This window comes from Delphinapterus leucas, chromosome 17, assembly GCF_059928025.1.
Source record: "Delphinapterus leucas isolate spDelLeu-1000000601 "Yukka" chromosome 17, BTC_Dleu_Yukka2, whole genome shotgun sequence".
NCBI lineage: Eukaryota > Metazoa > Chordata > Mammalia > Artiodactyla > Monodontidae > Delphinapterus > Delphinapterus leucas.
The window spans coordinates 78,042,259-78,061,642 of record NC_143145.1 but is presented as its reverse complement, the minus strand read 5'-3'; the positions used below and the strand labels follow the sequence as shown (position 1 = coordinate 78,061,642).

Here is a 19,384-nt window from a genome sequence, read left to right as displayed (position 1 = left end):
GAGTCTCCATCTCACTGCAATTTCTTCAGCATTTTACCTTTGCCATTTTGACAGCTGGAAGATTTATCCTTTTTATTTTAAGAACTCTTCTTTTTTTTAAATTTGGGTGCACCGAGAGGCCTGTGGGATCCTAGCTGCCCAACCAGGGATTGAACCAGGGCCCCCCAGTGAAATCGCCAAGCCCTAACCACTGTATCGCCAGGGAATTCCCTAGAACTTTTTAAATAGTATGGTATTGGCTACTATATTTGTTTCATTTTTAAACCCAGCTTATTTTAGATTTTATTTTAATGTGATCATTTAATAAAGATGTACTGTTGCTCGTTGTTCCCTGGGATTGTAGAGCGTAAAATGTAGACAACTGAATATATCAGCCCTGAAGTATTTCTAAATTTTGTTAAAATCACCTGTGGAATTTGCATATATTTCCTTTGTGATTTCCTTTATTGTTAGTGTGTTTAGAAAAACAGGCCTTATCCAGAGATCAGTTACATTCTAATACATGTATTTTTCAGTCTTTTAAGACAGGGGTCCCCAACCCCCAGATCCACAGCCTGTTAGGAACCAGGTCTCACAGCAGGAGGTGAGCGGCTGGCGAGTGAATGAAGCTTCAGCTGCCGCTCCCCATTGCTCCCCATTGCTCCCCATCGCCTGCATTACCACCTAGGCCATCTCCCCCCACCCCACCCCCATCCGTGAAAAAACTGTCTTCCACGAAACCGGTCCCTGGTGCCAAAAAGGTTGGGGACGGCTGTTTTAAGATACAGCTTTTATGATACTAAAGCTAACTGTGAAAGTACCTCCTCTGTGTCACTCCTTATCCAAGCTTTCATGGAAGATTTAATTTCACATGCAAATCAATCCCGGATACCCTTATTATCTCCTTGTCTAGGAAGTGAAGGCACTGAGACTTTGAGTGGTTAAGTGACATGCCTACATCACTAGCCATCGAGTTACAGAGCCAAGGCCCTCTGGCCAATGACAGGGCTTTTCCCTAGGAAGCAACGCAGTTTTAGCAGGGGAAAACTAGACCAACCAACACTGAAAAGTAGAGATGAGATAAAGATGGAGAGGGTCTAGCATGCTCCTTTCTGCTTAAATGACTTCACACCCGTATTAGAATAAAACCAGACTCCTACACGTGTAGGATCAGGCCCCTGCTTTCCTCCTGTCTGACCTCCATCCCGCCCCCCCTCCCCAAACTTTATTCAACTCACATCGACCTTTTTCCTGTTTCTTTAACAGGCCAAGTTCATTTCTGATTTAGGGCCTTGGCCTGACTATGGTAAAGTGATCATTTACCATTTTTAGTACTTTTGTCTTGACATTTACATTATCTAATAAATATTTGCTACGAATTTTTGTAGATTTTTTTTTTTCTTTTAGGGAGGAGTTGTACCATTCTGGGAATTCAGCTCCTATGATACGATGCTTCCCTTTCTAGGGCCTTAGCGAAGACAGGATGAGATCACAGAATAGTGCAGCTGGAAGAAACTTGGATTTCCTTCCATAAACGAGGATATAGGTTGCCAGAGAGTTGGGGGATGTGCCTGAGATTGCGCAACTAAATTAACAGTGTGCCAAAAAATTACTAGAAATATGATCTTTTGACAGGATTCTGGTACCTTCAAATTCCCAGACTTCTCATCAATTTTCTCCATTTATTCATTCTTTAAGCAAATAGTTACCAATCAGTTAATATGTTCCAGGAACCACACAAGGTGCTTAGGGTGTAGTAGCGAGCTTTACAGACAAAACCTCAGTACTTACAGAAGTCAAATTCTTGTTTGTGTGTGTGGAGCAGTGAAGGCGATAGAAAATAACAAACAAAGGTACAATATAATTTCAGGTCTTGATCAGTGCTATTCTAGCTCCTTTATAAGCTTCTCCTTATAATCATTTACATTCTACAGGTAGATCTCCATCTGTCTTCTCTTAGGCGTGGAATGGTATGATGTTTGGTTTCAGGGACATCTTTTCAAGTAAGACAACAGAGCAGGAGTAGAGGTCAAATAAATCTCTAAGGAAGCACCTTGTATACTATCTGTCAAAAATAACAGAAAGATTTGCCACTGAAATGTTCGTAATTTTTAAAAAACTCTGAAAGTTGACCTTGCTATAAGAAAATAGACCCTACTGAATAGAAGGGAGATATATACTTTGGAAATCTAAGTACCATCTTTCACTTAAGGAATACATCATTCAGCTTCCTTTCACACCAGTTACTTATTATTGCTTTGAGAATAAGGTAGCTAAAATGTGAATTTTTTTAGTTTTATTTTTTATTGTGGTAAAACATACATAACAAAATTTACAGTTTTAACCATTTTTAAGCGTACAGCTCTATGGTGTTAAATACATTCACATTGTTTTTCAACTATCACCACCATCCATCTCCAGAACTGTTGATCACCCTGAACTGAAACTATACTCGTAAAACAAAACCTCGCCATTTACCCTGCCCCCAAGCCCCTGCTAACCACCATTCTACTTTCTGTCTCTATGAATTTGTCTAGTACCTCATGTCAGTGGAATCATACACTATTTTAAAATATTATTTTTAAAACTGACCTACTCTATATAGGAATCAAATAGTAAATTACTAGCACAAGTTAACTCTGTTCTGACCATTGTCACTGATTGTGGTTTTTATGCATTTTGCTTATTAAATCTGTGAGGTGGTGTTAGTGAAAGAGATGATTTCAGGTCATTTTGACAAAATAAATCACTAGAGCCCTCTCATGACATACAGGGCTTCTAAGTGAATTGAAGAAGGCAAGTTTCAGACCAAGATCAACTTAACTACGTATGTGTTATGGTTATTGATTTCCTAATTGGAAATATAAGGTTTTTTTTTTTTGGCCGTGCAACTTGCAGGAGCTCAGTTCCCCAACCAGGGATTGAACCCGGGCCCCGGCAGTGAAAGCCGGGAATCCTAAGCACTAGGCCACCATGGCACTCCCAAGAAATACAATTTTATAAGAGCTTTAGGTCCTACATCGTATGGGTTTGAGGTGATGCTTCTGGTGCCAATAAAAAAATTTCTCTGATGTTCAGAATTATTTTCTTTCCTGACATAGCACTAAAAATGGTTTTGAGGGCTTCCCTGGTGGCGCAGTGGTTGAGAGTCCGCCTGCCGATGCAGGGGACATGGGTTCGTGCCCCGGTCCGGGAAGATCCCACATGCCGCGGAGCGGCTGGGCCCGTGAGCCATGGCCGCTGAGCCTGTGCGTCCGGAGCCTGTGCTCCGCAATGGGAGAGGCTGCAACAGTGAGAGGCCTGCGTACCACCAAAAAAAAAAAAAAAAAAAAAAAAAAGGTTTTGATTGATCATAACACATGCATTTTAAAATGGGCTAAAATTGATTACAGCCGTACTATTTGATTTAAACAAAACCCAGATTGTAGGGATAACTCCAACAAAGGCATTAGCAGCATCACTTTCATTTTCTGTGTCTGTGCTAATTGCGTAGACAGATTTTTCCTTTTAGCAAACAGATACTGGTAAAACATCTTTAGCTGTTTTGCCACCATTAATTGATGGCAGGCAGGCCTTCAATGCCTATAAATTTGATGTATGTTCAGCAAAGCCACACATTTTAAATCTTGACTTTTAAGATTTTGTACGTGTTAAATATGTTTTAACTCACGACGAGAAGTGCTTAAATTACGTATTACTCAAGCATACTTGAAGAGGTTGGGTAAATCGTTTTGGATGCTTTCAGTTTTCTGTCCTCTAATTGAATTAACTTTGGAAACGCTCCTGTCTGTTCACAAAGTTGAAGCGAGTGGATTTTGTACCCACCAGTGCAGGTCGCAGGCTACAAACCCAGTAAGATTTGTACCTGTGTTCCAAGAGTGCTTACTGAGTATTTTTCAGCAACTTAAAGTGTGCCACTTATTGGCTCATACTAACCTGAATTACTATGTGTTCACGTGTTCTGTTTCTCTTCTGGAGAAGACTCGCTATGCCTTGCTATTTTATTAAATATGTATTTATGGTTGTCGATGGTGATGGTGATGGTGGTGATGAGGGTGATGACGACTTTTACCGAGAAAGCCAAGGACAGGAGAAAAGGCCAGATAGGAGGAAATAAGGGCATGAAGAAAAGCAAGGGGCAGAATTTCTGGGCGAGCCAGCCAGTCCTGTCACTCTGCTCTGCTCCCACGGGCCATGTTTCAGTTTTGCAGGCACTCTTGCCTCTTTCTTTAGATGGAAACAAATCTCATTTTAATTGTAAAAGCCTTCATTTACAGTGAATTTAACAATGAACAAGAAATAGATAACTAATAAGGACCTACTGTATAGCACAGAGACCTCTACTCATACTCTGGAATGACCTATATGGGAAAGAATCCAAAGAATCTAAAAAACAGTGGATATATGTATAGGTATAGTATAACTGATTTACTTTGCTGTACACCTGAATCTAACACGACATTGTAAATCAACTCTACTCCAATAAAAATTTTTTAAAAAAGAAGTAGATTTGCTGGTGAAGATGTGGAGGAAAGGGACCTTCCTACACTGTTGGTGGGAATGTAAACTGGTGCAGCCAATACGGAAAACAATATGGAGGTGCCTCAAAAAATTAAACATAGAACTACCGTATGATCCAGCAATCCCACTTCTGGGTATCTAAAGGAAATGAAACCATGATCTTGAAGAGATAGCTATACCCCCATTTTCATTGCAGCATTAAATAGCTGAGGTAGGGAAACAACCAAATGTCTGTCAACCGATGGACGAATGGATTAAGAAAATGTGTATATATATATACAATGGAATAATATTCAGCCTTTAAAAGGGAAGGAAATCCTATCATTTCCAGCAACATGGTGAAACTGGAGGGCATTATGCTGAGTGAAATAAGCCAGACAGAGAGAGACGGAGTGGTATCACTTATTTGTGGAATTTAAAAGAAAAAGAATAGTCAAACTTATAGAAGCAGAGAGTTGAAAAGTGGATGCCAGGGGCTGAGGTTGGGGAAAATAGGGAGAGGTCTGTAAAGAGTAAAATCTTTCAGTTATAAGATGAATAAAGTCTGAGGACATAATATATAATGTGGTGACCACAGTTGATAACACTGTACTGTGTGATTGAAATTTGCTAAGAGAGTAGAACTTAGATGTTCTCACCAAAAATAAAAAGGTGGGGGGGTAAATATGTGAGGTGATGGGTGTGTTAATTAATGGGGGAATCCTTTCACAGTATATACGTATATCAAATTATCGAATTGGTACACTTTATCTTACAATTTTACATGTCAGTTTTACCTCAATAAAGCTAGGAAAAAAGAAGTAAATTTGCAGATTTTTAATTAACCAAATGCAAAAAAAAAAAACTTGGTATTTGAGTAGTCAACATAATAACATTCAACAAGAACGCAGCCCAACTCAGTTTTCCAAAGAATTGATTATTTTATATTTTAAAAGATTTCTTTTCTCCTACATCCTAGAAAGTCCAAAGCAGTGCCATGCACCTGGCAAGAAGAGGAGAAGAAAATGTTGTCTCGTATTATTGAACAAGTGCATACACACCAGGAGGACCACTTTGAATCAGGCTTGAGCCAAATCATACTTAACAAAGGTGGCCCAGGGAAGGGGGGGGGGACCAGGAGACAGAAGCATCCCATGAAGCACAAGCCCAGCAGAATCAGTTCTCACCCCTGTGACCCAGGCATTATACCCGTGACGCCAGCACAGACACAGCTGTTACTTACTGCTGTCCTTGCCTGGAGCAGCTGAATGGCTTTCACCTAAACCATAGAGAACATCCTTGGTAAGTGCATTCAAAATCGCCACTGTGTTTATGTCATAAAAGGGAGGTATAAGGAGACATTACTTAGATTAGAATTGCTCTTTGCTTGTCTAGTGAAATTATTACATAATTAATATTCTTGTTCCCGTAAGAGTTTATTCTGCACAACAGAATGTTTTGAAGAAAAGCAATGCCGAACTTTGGTTTCATTTGACACATTCCAAACAAAGCTCTAGTGTAAACCTAGAGTAGGAGGGCAATGCAGAGTCCCTAACTCTGGGGCGCAGCAGGTACAAAACATTTAAAAACTTCCAGTGTCTGAAAAATTGCATATTAACGATTCCTAAGCCAGGCGTAGTCAAGAATTCTACAGCCAAACTATTTACAGTAAGTCCTCTACATACACGTGAGTTCGGTTCCGAGAGTGGATTTGTCCAATTCGTTCGTAAGTCCAACAAAGTTAGCCTAGGTAGCCAACTAACACAATTGGCTATATAGTACTGTACTGTAATAGGTTTATAATACTTTTCACATAAATAATACATAAAAAACAAACAAAAAATAAACATTTTTTAATCTTACAGCACAGTACCTTGAAAAGTACAGCAGTCCAGTACAACAGCTGGCACACAGGGGCTGGCATCGAGGGAACAGGCAAGAAGAGTTACTGACTGGGGGAGGGAGAGGAGGCGGGAGATGGTAGAGCTGAAGGGTCGTCAGCAATAGCAGACGGAGGGCGAGGTTTAATTTCACTCGCGCCTGATGGTGATGGAATGCACGGTCGCATCTTTGAAAGTTCACAACTTGAAGTTTCGTATGTAGGGGACTTACTGTACAGCATTTTAGTCAACGTCTATGTTTAAAAAAAATCACTCAAAAGTGATTTAATATAGCATCTCTGCTTAAAAACTGCAGCATGTCATTAGTGAATAACTTCAGAGTGCACTGAAAATGGACACTTCATTTTCAATTTTAAGAATGAAATACAATACCAATTTAACTATTGCTTAAATACCTGGAAAGTCAAACTGTCTTTCCTAGGTAAGTTTTCCATTTGGGCGAAACCGCTCACATGAGAGGTAGCATCACCCACAGAGGGACTATTTTATGGCAATCATAGCACTAAAGCACATTGGCTAGTATATACTGTATAAATCACAACATCAGAGGGGTTCCTGACCTTGGCATATTGGAAGTCCCCAAAACACAGCAGATCGGGTAACCCTTAAGTGCAAAGATAATTCTCTATAGGAAGGAATCGCTATCGTGGTCTCTTCCTTGATGGGAACATGGGTGGAAGGCAGTTATCATGTGCAGTCCTGGGTGGGGTTGGGTTAAACCTGACAGAAACGGCAGCCAAGGTGCTGAGGGCAAAACCAGAGATGTGGTAACAGAAGAGTGAGACAATGCAGGCAGCATGTGGTCATATCCATCCCGAGGAGAGAGATTTCAATAGCCTGCCTCATCTTCTAGCTTAGCCTTTGGGAACACACACTCACGGGGCTCCGGAGAGCACTCCGCACCGTGCGCAGCTGCACGGGTGTTGATGGTGAACAGCAGATGTGAGCAGGCCGGTGCCGGTGCCGCAGGCAGCCCGGGCTGCAGCTGTCGGCATAGCGCTGCATCGCTGCATGCAGGGGTGCGCTGGCCCCAGCTCCCCAGCTGCAGCACCAAGCTTGCAGGAGGGGCTTCTGTATTTTCGCCTTTGCGGGGTGGCCGAGGTGCAGCTCTGCAGTAACTACGCCCACCTGATCCCTCCCTTCACACGAATGTGGTCTCTGCCCAGAGCACACGATTAAGCCCCCTTTTCTGCTTTCTCCTCCTCCTTTTGCTGTCAGTGTGAATGGCACCTCTCCCCTGCCCCCTCGCCCAGCTAAACTGGGGCGGCAGATCCCTGTTTTTAATCATTATCTGTGCGCTTATGTGCTAGATCTTACTTATTAGGGTGTCCAACCCCTGCCTTTTATAAAGGATATGAATAGCCAGAGAGTTAGGCAAGTGCTTAGAATTGCTTCCTTAGATTAACTGTGGCGCCCTTGGCTGTGTCTGTAACATCTGAAAGGTCAGGGACATCTGAGAGCCCATTTGCCTGTAAACAAACAAATCTGACTATTAGGTGATAAAGCCAACGCACAGTCCAAAGGAAGGAACCAAACCGCGTTCTGCCTTTTTCTTTAGCTTGCCAGCAAGCAGCTGTTCTCCGGTCCTCTTCTTCCCATACACCAGCTGAGTGGGAAGAAGTATTTTTACCCCTCTCTCTCCTTCCCACTTGGCCATGCCAGGGATGCGTCATTTCTTTCTTTACCCCTCTGGTGAAGCTGTTGGTTAATAAGAGCTGGGGGAGGGGTGGGAGTTCTGATCTTCAGGGCCCTCGGGTCTTGTGTATAAAGTGAGGGGTCCTTCCTGGTCCAGCTCAAACGTACCGACAGCCTCTGAGCACCCAAGTTCTGCATTTAATTCTGCTGAGTCTTTTTTCTTTCTTCTGTCTTCTACTATCTTAATGTGGAAGTGCCAGCTCCCCAGAGGAAACAGCCAGCAAGTGGATACAGGAGAGAATTAAGGGATGCTGGGGAGGAAGTAAGGGTGATGAGAATGGAGACGCCAAACACAGAGGTTTGCAGGCTTAACCCGCATGAAGACGATACGAGGAGCTTGCATAAATTCAGATCCCCAGATCTCCCCGACTACTTGAATTTGGATTCAGTAGCTCTAGGATGGAAGTATTGGACCCCAGAATCTACATTCTGGCGCCCTGATAATATCATAAAAGTGAGTCTTGCATGTTTTCCTGTCCTACAAGAATCAAGTACCTGTGGCTTGAGCTCCCTGATCTAAGTCAGTGCTTCCGAGTGATGTGTGCTCAGATACTGCTTCCCAGGGGGTGGCCCAGGGACCCTTGACCAGCCTCATCCATTTCCCTTGCTGTGTTTTCCAAATACTGTCACTGTTCTGAGTGTGCTGATGTGAAAGAGGTTGTGAGGCACTGGCTAAGCCGTACTGTTTTAGAATCCCATACAGGCTAACTATCCCTTGAATAATAAAGTTAATTTCAGAGGAATTATAAATAAACTAAAAGAGGAGAGTAGAAAGGATATAGTTTGGGGCCAGGTTGGGGTTCAGGAGAGGTCCACTGCACCAATCCAGAGAGACAGAAAGCCCTGGCGAAAGGGAGGATGCCACAGTTCACATTTTTCAGACAAGGGATGCTCTCTTGTTGTGTCAAATCACTGCTGCTTCTCTTTCTTTCACCTTTTGACAGCGGTTCTCACTGCCTTGTGTTTTTAAAGCATGTCGTAGGATGCTGCTTGACTGTCCAGGAAGATAGTACTCACCCATCAGCTGTACAGGTTCACAGGCACATCTGGTGAGAATTCAGAGGGATTTTGTTCCTTGTTTTGAGATCAGGGAATGGCATCATGTCAGTGACAGCACATCTGCTGAACTTGTCTTTGACATCAGCATCTGGAAAGATAGAGATCAGGTGGCCTTCCTCTGCCAACCAGAGCCCATGCCGCGCTCAGACAAGTTCCTCCTCGTATATGATTTTCGGCCTCCCAGGCTGCAGGCAGAGTCGGGTGACAGGGTGGCCAGTGTTCCGGGTGCTCTCACCCTCCGGTTCCTTGTGCTTGACTTGTCCTTTCCTGACTGGTGTCTGCCAGAGGGTTCAGAGCAACCGTAGCAAAGAGCACTTGTTGCTCTGAAAGCCTGTCACACCTGCTCCCGCTGGAGGTGCTGCAAGGGGTGGAGGTGGAGGTGCCAGTAATTTAAGATGGTCTTATTGGCAATTTAGTTAAACCTGCTGTGCTGTACTGTCTCAAAGCAGGAAGGTAAATGAACGTTCTAGTGACTGAATCAGCTGGCATTTGAAAGGGGGGGAGCAAGAGAGAGACACCTCCCTGGGAATCTTGACAGGTGAAAAATGACCCAGAAGAATCCTTTGTTAAAGAGTCAGCTTGGCTGGCACAGGTACTAAAAACCAACTCATATTTGCTATAATTTGCTTAAGATTTCTGCTAAAAGTCCCTGCCCATTTCACCAGCACACAGAGGACAGGGGATGGGTTTTACATATTGTTGTTTTCTACCTACATGCTTTTCTTTTGAATATCAACTCTCAATTATTTGTAATATCGCAAATACACAATTATGGTTTAAAAAAATCCACAGATTATTTTGAGTTGACTTTTACACGTAGTTTTATATTTACATATGAAAATGGGTGTGCTTCATGCTTGGAGAATTCATGTTTAACAAAGTAATGAAGCCCATCTCCCTCTGCAAATGTTGGCAGTCTGCCCAGTTCCTGTCTGACTCCTTTTATGGGCTCTTATCTATAACCCATGATGTCCTGGGATTCAATATTAGCAACCCTTAGACATTTCGGCTAGTAGGAGAGATAAAGTTAAATGTTTGCATTTCTACCTTTGTCTCTTGACAGAATGAATGGGGGTTGCAAACGTGAAGCACGCTGGCTGTGCTGAGCAGGCTTGGTGGTGCTGAAGGGGGCAAAGGATTTGGTAGCACATGATGTGGGTCTGAATCCCAGTTCTGCTGCTCAACAGTATAGCCCTGAGCAAGTAATTTTGTCTCTCAAACATCGGACTCTCACCAGCTAAGGGTCAGCATCCTCAGTGGCCTGCTTACCTCCTGGGGTGTGTGTGAAGGTCAAAGAGGATGGGAGATATGAAACCACTTAGTAAACTGCAGCTCGGTCTTTTATATTTCAAATAGTCTAGGGCTCCAGTGCTAGTAGGTCTCCTACACGTTAACAAAGCGGTATCTTGGCTTGAGCAAGCGGTCATTCTCATAGTGATCAAGAATGAGATTTTCTATACACAGAGAGATAGTCCGCCCCAAATAAATTGCAAATTAACTTTCAGCTTACTTCAAAGTTTCTTTTCAAGCTGCAAGAGTATGAGAAGGAGGCATCAGAACAGATATCCTCATGCCGAAATCAGGAAAACTCGAATAGAGGCTCAAAGACAGTGGTGTAGCTTCTACACCTCTGACCTGCCCAGGGTGCAGATCTTGTCTTTTTCTCCTCTCCCACCCCCAGACCCTGAGGTGATCTCATTTAACCCTGTGGTGTTGAATTCCATCTATATGGTGAAGATGCTGGAAGTTACAGCTCCAAATTGAAACTTTCCCCGAGCTCCAAACATATACCCAGTTACATTTTCAGTACTGTCACTTGGTTATCTAACAGGTACTAGAAAATTAACATGGCCTATACTGAGCCATTGATCTCCTCTTCAAGTCCACTTCCCACCGAGCCTTAAATATTTCAACCAAATGGTAGGACCAATATAGCTCAGATCAAAATTACAGGAATCATGCATGCTAGACTCTGCCCTGGAGCCTACCAGGGTTCAAAGCTCTGCCGCTTATTAGCTCTGTGACTTTGGATAAATTACTTAATCGTTCTGTGCCTCAGTTTCCTTATCTGAAAATGGGAACCATACAGTACCTATCTTTTCATATTTTTTTGGTGAAGGTAAAATATGTGTTAGTACACATCAAGCACTCACAACGGTGCCTAGAGCGTTGTAGGTTCTATGGAAGGGTTTGCTGTTGTTATCATTTCCTCATGCCTTATCTAAATTTCATTAGCTCTACTTCCAAAGCATACCTTGAACTGGATGACTTTTCACTATCCCAATACCACAACCCCAGTCCAGACCATCATTCCAGCTCTGCAGAATTCCCGGGCCCTTCCTACTCGCCTCCCTGTCTTTGCTCTCCCTCTGCTCTGTCCATCCTCGGCAGAGCAACCAGAGTCTAGGCTCCTTACCTGCAAGTCCCACCTGTTCTAGTCTTGCTTTCCTTTCCAATCTCATTCCTGTTCCCTACCTCATTCAGGATGGTCTAGCTGCCATGATGGCTCATTTGCATCACTTAATTCTCAGCTCAAATGGCATGTCTTCTAGGAGACCTTCTCTTGTCTCCACCATCAGAGGCCTCCTCTACCAGTCACTGCCCACCATCGTCATATCCTCTTTTCTTCATAGGCTTAGCAGGATCTGAAACGACCATATTAATGGACAGGCCTAGAGGTCCCTGTTCATTTCATCCCATGGAATCTCAGGTCCTTGACTGGGAGGACCCACTTTGTCTACTTTGTTGCCATGCTCTGACAGTTCTGAACTTTACCTGATGCTTGAGAGCCTGTAAAACAGTAAAGTCTAAGAAATCCCCCCATCCTTTGTATCTGAGAAATGATTTGCTTGCAAAGAACCATCCTTCATCATACACCATGATCAAGTGGGGTTTATCCCAGGAATGGAAGGATTCTTCAATATATGCAAATCAATCAATGTGATACACCATATTAACAAATTGAAGGATAAAAACCATATGATAATCTCAATAGATGCAGAAAAAGCTTTTGACAAAATTCAACACCCATTTTTGAAAAAACTCTCCAGAAAGTAGGCATAGAGGGAACTTTCCTCAACATAATAAAGGCCATATATGACAAACCCACAGCAACATCATTGTCAATGGTGAAAAACTGAAACCATTTCCACTAAGATCAGGAACAAGACAAGGTTGCCCACTCTCACCGCTATGATTCAACATAGTTTTGGAAGTTTTAGCCACAGCAATCAGAGAAGAAAAATAAATAAAAGGAATCCAAATCGGAAAAGAAGAAGTAAAACTGTCATCGTTTGCAGATGACATGATACTATACATATAGAATCCTAAAGATGCCACCAGAAAACTACTAGAGCTAATCAATGAATTTGGTAAAGTAGCAGGATACAAAATTAATGCACAGAAATCTCTTGCATTCCTATACACTAATGATGAAAAATCTGAAAAAGAAATTAAGGAAACACTCCCATTTACCATTTCAACAAAAGAAATAAAATACCTAAGAATAAACCTACCTAAGGAGACAAAAGACCTGTATGCAGAAAACTATAAGACATTGATGAAAGAAATTAAAGATGATACAAACAGATGGAGAGATATACCATGTTCTTGGATTGGAAGAATCAACATTGTGAAAATGACTCTACTACCCAAATCAATCTACAGATTCATTGCAATCCTTATCAAACTACCAATGGCATTTTTCACAGAATTAGAACAAAAAATTCACAATTTGTTTGGAAACACGAAAGACCCCAAATAGCCAAAGGAATCTTGAGAAAGAAAAATGGAGCTGGAGGAATCAGGCTCCAAGACTTCAGACTATACTACCAAGCTACAGTAATCAAGACAGTATGGTACTGGCACAAAAACAGAAATATAGATCAATGGAACAAGATAGAAAGCCCAGGGATAAACCCACGCACATATGGTCACCTTATCTTTGATAAAGGAGGCAAGAATATACAATGGAGAAAAGACAGCCTCTTCAGTAAGGGGTGCTGGGAAAACTGGACAGCTACATGTAAAAGAATGAAATTAGAACAAGCCCTAACACCATACACAGAAATAAACTCAAAATGGATTAAAGACCTAAATGTAAGGCCAGACGCTATAAAACTCTTAGAGGAAAACATAGGCAGAAAACTCTCTGACATAAATCACAGCAAGATCCTTTGTGACCCACCTCCTAGAGAAACGGAAATAAAAACAAAAATAAACAAGTGGGACCTAATGAAACTTAACAGCTTTTGCACAGCAAAGGAAACCATAAATAAGATGAAAAGACAACCCTCAGAATGGGAGAAAATATTTGCAAAGAAAGCAACTGACAAAGGATTAATCTCCAAAATATACAAGCAGCTCATGCAGCTCAATATCGAAAAAACAAACCACCCAATCCAAAAATGGGCAGAAGACCTAAATAGACATTTCTCCAAAGAAGATATACAGACTGCCAACAAACACATGAAAGGATGTTTAACATCACTAATCATTAGAGAAATGCAAATCAAAACTACAATGAGGTATCACTTCACACCGGTCAGAATGGCCATCATCAAAAAATCTACAAGCAATAAATGCTGGAGAGGGTGTGGAGAAAAGGGAACCCCCTTGTACTGTTGGTGGGAATGTAAATTGATACAGCCACTATGGAGAACAGTGTGGAGGTTCCTTAAAAAGCTAAAAATAGAACTACCATATGACCCAGCAATGCCACTACTGGGCGTATACCCTGAGAAAACCATAATTCAAAAAGAGTCATGTACCACAATGTTTATTGCAGCACTATTTACAATAGCCAGGACAGGGAAGCAATCTAAGCAACCTGTCAACCTTTATCCATCGACAGATGAATGGATAAAGAAGGTGTGGCACATATATACAATGGAATATTACTCAGCCATTAAAAGAAATGAAATTGAGTTATTTGTAGTGAGGTGGATGGACCTAGAGTCTGTCATACAGAGTGAAGTAAGTCAGAAAGAGAAAAACAAATACCGTATGCTAATGTATAGATATGGAATCTAAAAAAACCCAACCAAACAAAAAATGGTTCTGAAGAACTAGGGGCAGGACAGGAATAAAGACGCAGACATAGAGAATGGACTTGAGGACACGGGGAGGGGGAAGGATAAGCTGGGACGAAGTGAGAGAGTGGCATGGACACATATACACTACCAAATGTAAAATAGATAGATAGTGGGAAGCAGCCGCATAGCACAGGGAGATCAGCTCGGTGCTTTGTGACCACCTAGAGGGGTGGGATAGGGAGAGTGGGAGAGAGACGCACGAGGGAGGGGATATGGGGATATATGTGTACGTATAGCTAATTCACTTTGTTATAAAGCAGAAACTAACACACCATTGTAAAGAAACTATACTCCAATAAAGATGTTTAAAAAAAAAAAGAACCATCCTTCCCCAAAATGACTTAAAGTTCATGGATGCCCCTTGTTTACCTATAACAAGGTCAGACACAGACCTTCCAAGTTTCTATTCTTTGCCTTATAAATGACTAGCTGAACTTCTTGTCTCTACTGAGCAACTGGATCGAAATATTTATTAACCAAACTTTGGTTAATATTCTCTCCTTCCCTGAGGCCACTGAACTGTGGCCCACCCTCAGCCTGAGCCAGCAGGCAGGTGAGAATACGTTGGCTGCAGGGTAAACTGTCCTCTGATCTACTGTCTGATCAGACCACTCCTTCACCCCACTCTCCCACACAGATTCTTTCTAGCCTTTTCACTCCTCCCTGTAAAAGAAAAACCCTTGTTTAACTGTTGAGGTATTCACAGATCTTATGGCCACAGCTTTTTTTGTATTGTAACATTCCTCTTCTCCTACTGCAATAATTCTTTTCCTCCCTTGCAATAATCTTTCTGAATAGTCTCTCTTAAATAAATCTGGGATTGTTTTTTTATTTGACAGTTTCCAGTGTGTAAAAGCCGCCTGGCCCATCGTAAGTGCTTAATGGATATCTATTATGGAATAAAAATAGAGTGTCATTTGGGATTCTAGTCAAAATACTGCAGCTTCTGTATGGCAGCCCTGTGCATGGTGGATCTGTTAGGGAACCGCTGACCAAAACCGCCCGCCTTGGTGAGGCACGATGGTAACCACTTGCCTGAGCTGTCTCACAACAGGAGGTCCCGATAAGGAACACGGTGCTTGCACGGTGCTACCACCGAAAACTAACCGGGAGAATTCGAGAGGGGCGGAAAGGAGGGAGGAGATGCCAGCCCATAACATATCCTACCAACCTCCCGGAATCCTTCTTGCTGGAATCCATCTTGGCTGAGAGAGGCGCATGCCACCCGGAAGGATGCTGAGTCAGACCAGATACGGGCAACAAGCAAGATGACTGGCCAGAGACAACCCGGAAACTAACCCCATTACCGTAAAACCTGAGACTGTGAGCCACGTGCCAGAGCAGTTCTCCTGGGTTCCCTTACCCCACGATCTCCGCCCAGGCGCCCCTTCCTAGTAAAGTCTTTTGCTTTGTCAGTACGTGTGTCTCCTCAGACAATTCATTTCTGAGTGTTAAGACAAGAGCCCACTCTTGGGCCCTGGAAGGGGTCCCCCTTCCTGCAACAAATCTAATGCTCATTGCTTAATACCCCCTCCCACCACCAACTGCTATGAAGCACACAGACAAGGCATCCAAGCCAAGAGTAGGTGGCTGATGGTAGAAATGGAATTGCCATTTACCCAGCCACTTCTTTCATTCTTATTCACTTGCAGAAAAAATGCCTGCCCTGGTCGTCTCAAGAGTTTAGTTCCCTCATTCTCCACTCTAGCCATCACTGTGTACCACCTGGACTGGGATGCTGAATAAAGATGCTGAATAAAGATGGGTGTGTCTTTGTATCTGCAGGAGGCCAACTACCCATGTAATCCAGGGCTATTATTATAAGTAAAATTCCCCACTTTTCAAGGAGATATTTAGCATCTTATACATTTTGTGTCAAATCTGTGTTGTATTCTTGGTTACATTTAAAAATTAAAACCAACAGGAACAAAACAAAGTAAAATAAAATACTCACTAAGCCCTAAATACTGCCACCCCAACACACACACACAATCTTCCATTATTTTTACATTTTTCTTTGCTTTAGATCACCCGTGCTTAGTCTCAGTCTGACTGTAATTTTATGGGAAAAATTATCTTCAGCCCTGAAAGATAGAGCAACTCCTATATTTTCCATGTACTGTTTAAACAGCTATGATTTAAAAAAACCAAACTTTCCACACCAGTTTAGTTTTTCCTCTTCTCGTGACTAACCTAAGCATCCTGCTTAATTGCAAATATATTAAATGATAATCATGACTGAGGTACATAGCTAATTTGGGTCTATTGCCTTCTTACCTGCATAACAAACGAGCTTTGCAAGTTGGTATGATTATGTTTCAAGACCCATAAGATATGCTTCATTTTATCATAACTGTATTGTCATTTTGAGTTAATTTATTTAAGAAAATTCTGCTCATCTTAAGGAATCTATCTCAGGACTGGGCATGGAAAAGGGCGTCAATTAACTCTTTATTGGTGGGTTGATCATGGAAAGAGACTCTGCCATTCATGGGCCCTGGTGGTTACTCAGCACAATAAAAAATGCTGACACCAGCTGTTCTGGTGATAAGAGAGTCATTCTGAACGTGTAAGAATTAGAAATGGCTAATTATTCCGGATAAAAATTTTTAAAAGCAACATTCGGTTTATTTTAAACATTTCACGTGTCAGGCAATCAGGTAATTTGTTGAGTACCCTCATCATGCTTGGCGTTGCACTAACAGCCAATGGGTGATTAAAAAAACGGCATAAGAGCTTTTCTTTCACCACTCTTTTACAGAATCTATTTTTATTTTGTTGCCATTTGCTTGGATTAGTTTAAGCATTCTTTGAATTTATTTTCCTTACATTACTGATGTGTTCCTTTATTCCAGCTGAAATTGGCTCTATTTCTCTCAGTTTAAATCTTCTTGACAGTTATTGATAATGCCATTTCTCTACCCAGTGAATCACTTCACCCAGGACATACTTAATTCCTTTAAGCTTTTCTCTTCTTGCTTTCTTCTCCTCCTCCATCTTAACCAAATTCTGATTAGTGAGCGCATTACAGTTTGTTTCCGGGTGTCTTTTAACATGTAGCGAATGTGAAATGCTTTCATTGAAGCAGGGAAATGGCTACCTTCCTCATTCATCCCACTGCTACTGATTTTCAAGCCCTAAGAATTTATCTCCATTTTGAAGATACATCATGGCAAAGGAGGACACAATCACTGATTCTTTTTAAGTTTGGATGGCTTAAAACTAGCTTAAAACACATCCTTTTTCTCCAGATAAACTTACTTAAAATTTGGTGCTACTTTCTTCAATTGATTAACACTTGTAGTGTCTTATGTCTTCAAAATTCATATTATAGACTCTGTTCAATTCTCCAAGTACGAATAAGGCTGTCAGGCAGCTTCAAGACTGCAATCAATGAGTAATACATAAAGAGTGCAACGAATAAGTTAATTTATGGAAGGGCTCTCTGGTGATGAAAAGAATTAATGAAGTTTCCAAAGGTGCCCAATTTGTAATCTGGGGAGAATCTGATGCTGAGAGATCTTGACTTCAAGCTAAAGAAACAAAGACTACAGACCTAGGAAAACTGGAGAGGGAGAGAATTATTATCTAACTCAGAGATTGCAAACAGCAGAACTCCAAACTTCATCTGGCCTACAGATTGTTTTTATTTCTTTAACTTTGGTTTTGAATGCTTTTAGGAAAGGCAAGCTGATCTGTCCACCACACTTCCCACCATCAACACTGCCCGACCCCTGAACCCATTCACGCATTTGTATTACCCGCCTGGCACCTCAAGGCATTTCGATCTGTGACCCAGTTTTCACAGTAAGGAAATGAGAAAACTGTGGAGGTGAGTGATTTGTTCAAGGTAACTGATGAGCAATGTGTTTCATACGCGGGTTACCTCACCCACATCCTGACTGTCCATCTAGAATCCTTTGTACTTCAGCCTTGGTTATATTAGTCTGAGAGATTAAAGTCAGAACCAACTAAAAATCTATGAATGAAATCACAAAAGTAGTTTAGAAGAAGGAGTTATGAAAAGGAAGCTTAGTTCAGGAGGTTGAGTAATTTAACCAAGCTGAAGGAGAAAGCTGGGTTTTGTGTCTTATACTCAACACCCTCCCCTACACACACACACACACACACACACACACACACAGGGTTTATTGCTTATTTTGCAAAATGAAGGGAACAGCCTGTGAAAGGTGATTAAGTTACAGCATTTCTTTCTGTAAGCAGAGTCAAAATTTCCAAATAAAATTGTAGAAGGTGCTTGCCTTTAAAATGCCATTGATCCTTCAAAAGATCAACCCAGTAAATTAACATACATTAGTAAAATCTTATGGCATGCTCAGAAATTATTTTCTCATAGCTATCATATTACTCATGCAAGATTTCCTTATGTCAATACGTCTTCATTTCAAAAAGATCATTGGGGTAGGCGAAAGAGGCAACTGTGCTTCTTAACCAGTCATGCCATTAAGGTAGTAAGCAAGATCCACGATTACATAATAGGAACATAAAAGGGAACAGAGAAAGGTTTAGTTTGGGGAATTCTGGGCTCCTTGCACTTTCTGACTCAGATCTAAACATTCGTTAAGAGAACAATGCTTCTGGTGGTTTTCTAAGACATTTAGAATAAGCCATTAACAATTAGGGCAGGTGACCACAGAATGAAGGGCAAGGTTCAGACTGGTAATTAAAATACACTGCAGCAACATGGACGGACCTAGAGAGCATCATACTGAGTGAAGCAAGCCAGACAGAGAAAGACAAGCATCATATGATATCCCGTATATGTGGAATCTAAAAAAATGATACAAATGAACTTACTTACAAAACAGAAAGAGACTCACAGACAGAAAACAAACTTTTGGTTACCAAAGGGGAAAGGTGGAGGGAGGGATAAATTAGGAGTTTGAGATTAAAATACACGCGCACTACTATATATAAAATAGAAAACCAACAAGGGTCTTACTGTACAGCACAGGGAACGATACTCAGCATCTTGTAATAATCTATAATGGAAGAGAGTGTAAAGAATATATATTTACACACATGTGTACGACTGAACCACTTTGCTGTACATCTGAGACTATCACGTTATAACAAACCCTAATCAACTATATTTCAATAAAAATTTTAAAATGTATTAAAAAATTAAAAAATACC

General features: G+C 41.5%; 1 protein-coding gene across 1 annotated transcript in view; it reads left to right on the top strand.

Annotated features, from left to right (window-relative positions):
- The window catches only part of CLVS1 (clavesin 1), a 227,081-nt gene that overhangs the window by 38,955 nt on the left and 168,742 nt on the right, over positions 1-19,384 (top strand). Inside the window, exon 3 of the mRNA XM_089899113.1 lies at positions 5,459-18,059. The gene's annotated coding sequence lies outside the window, so the exon portion shown is untranslated. The remainder of the gene's footprint in view (positions 1-5,458; positions 18,060-19,384) is intronic.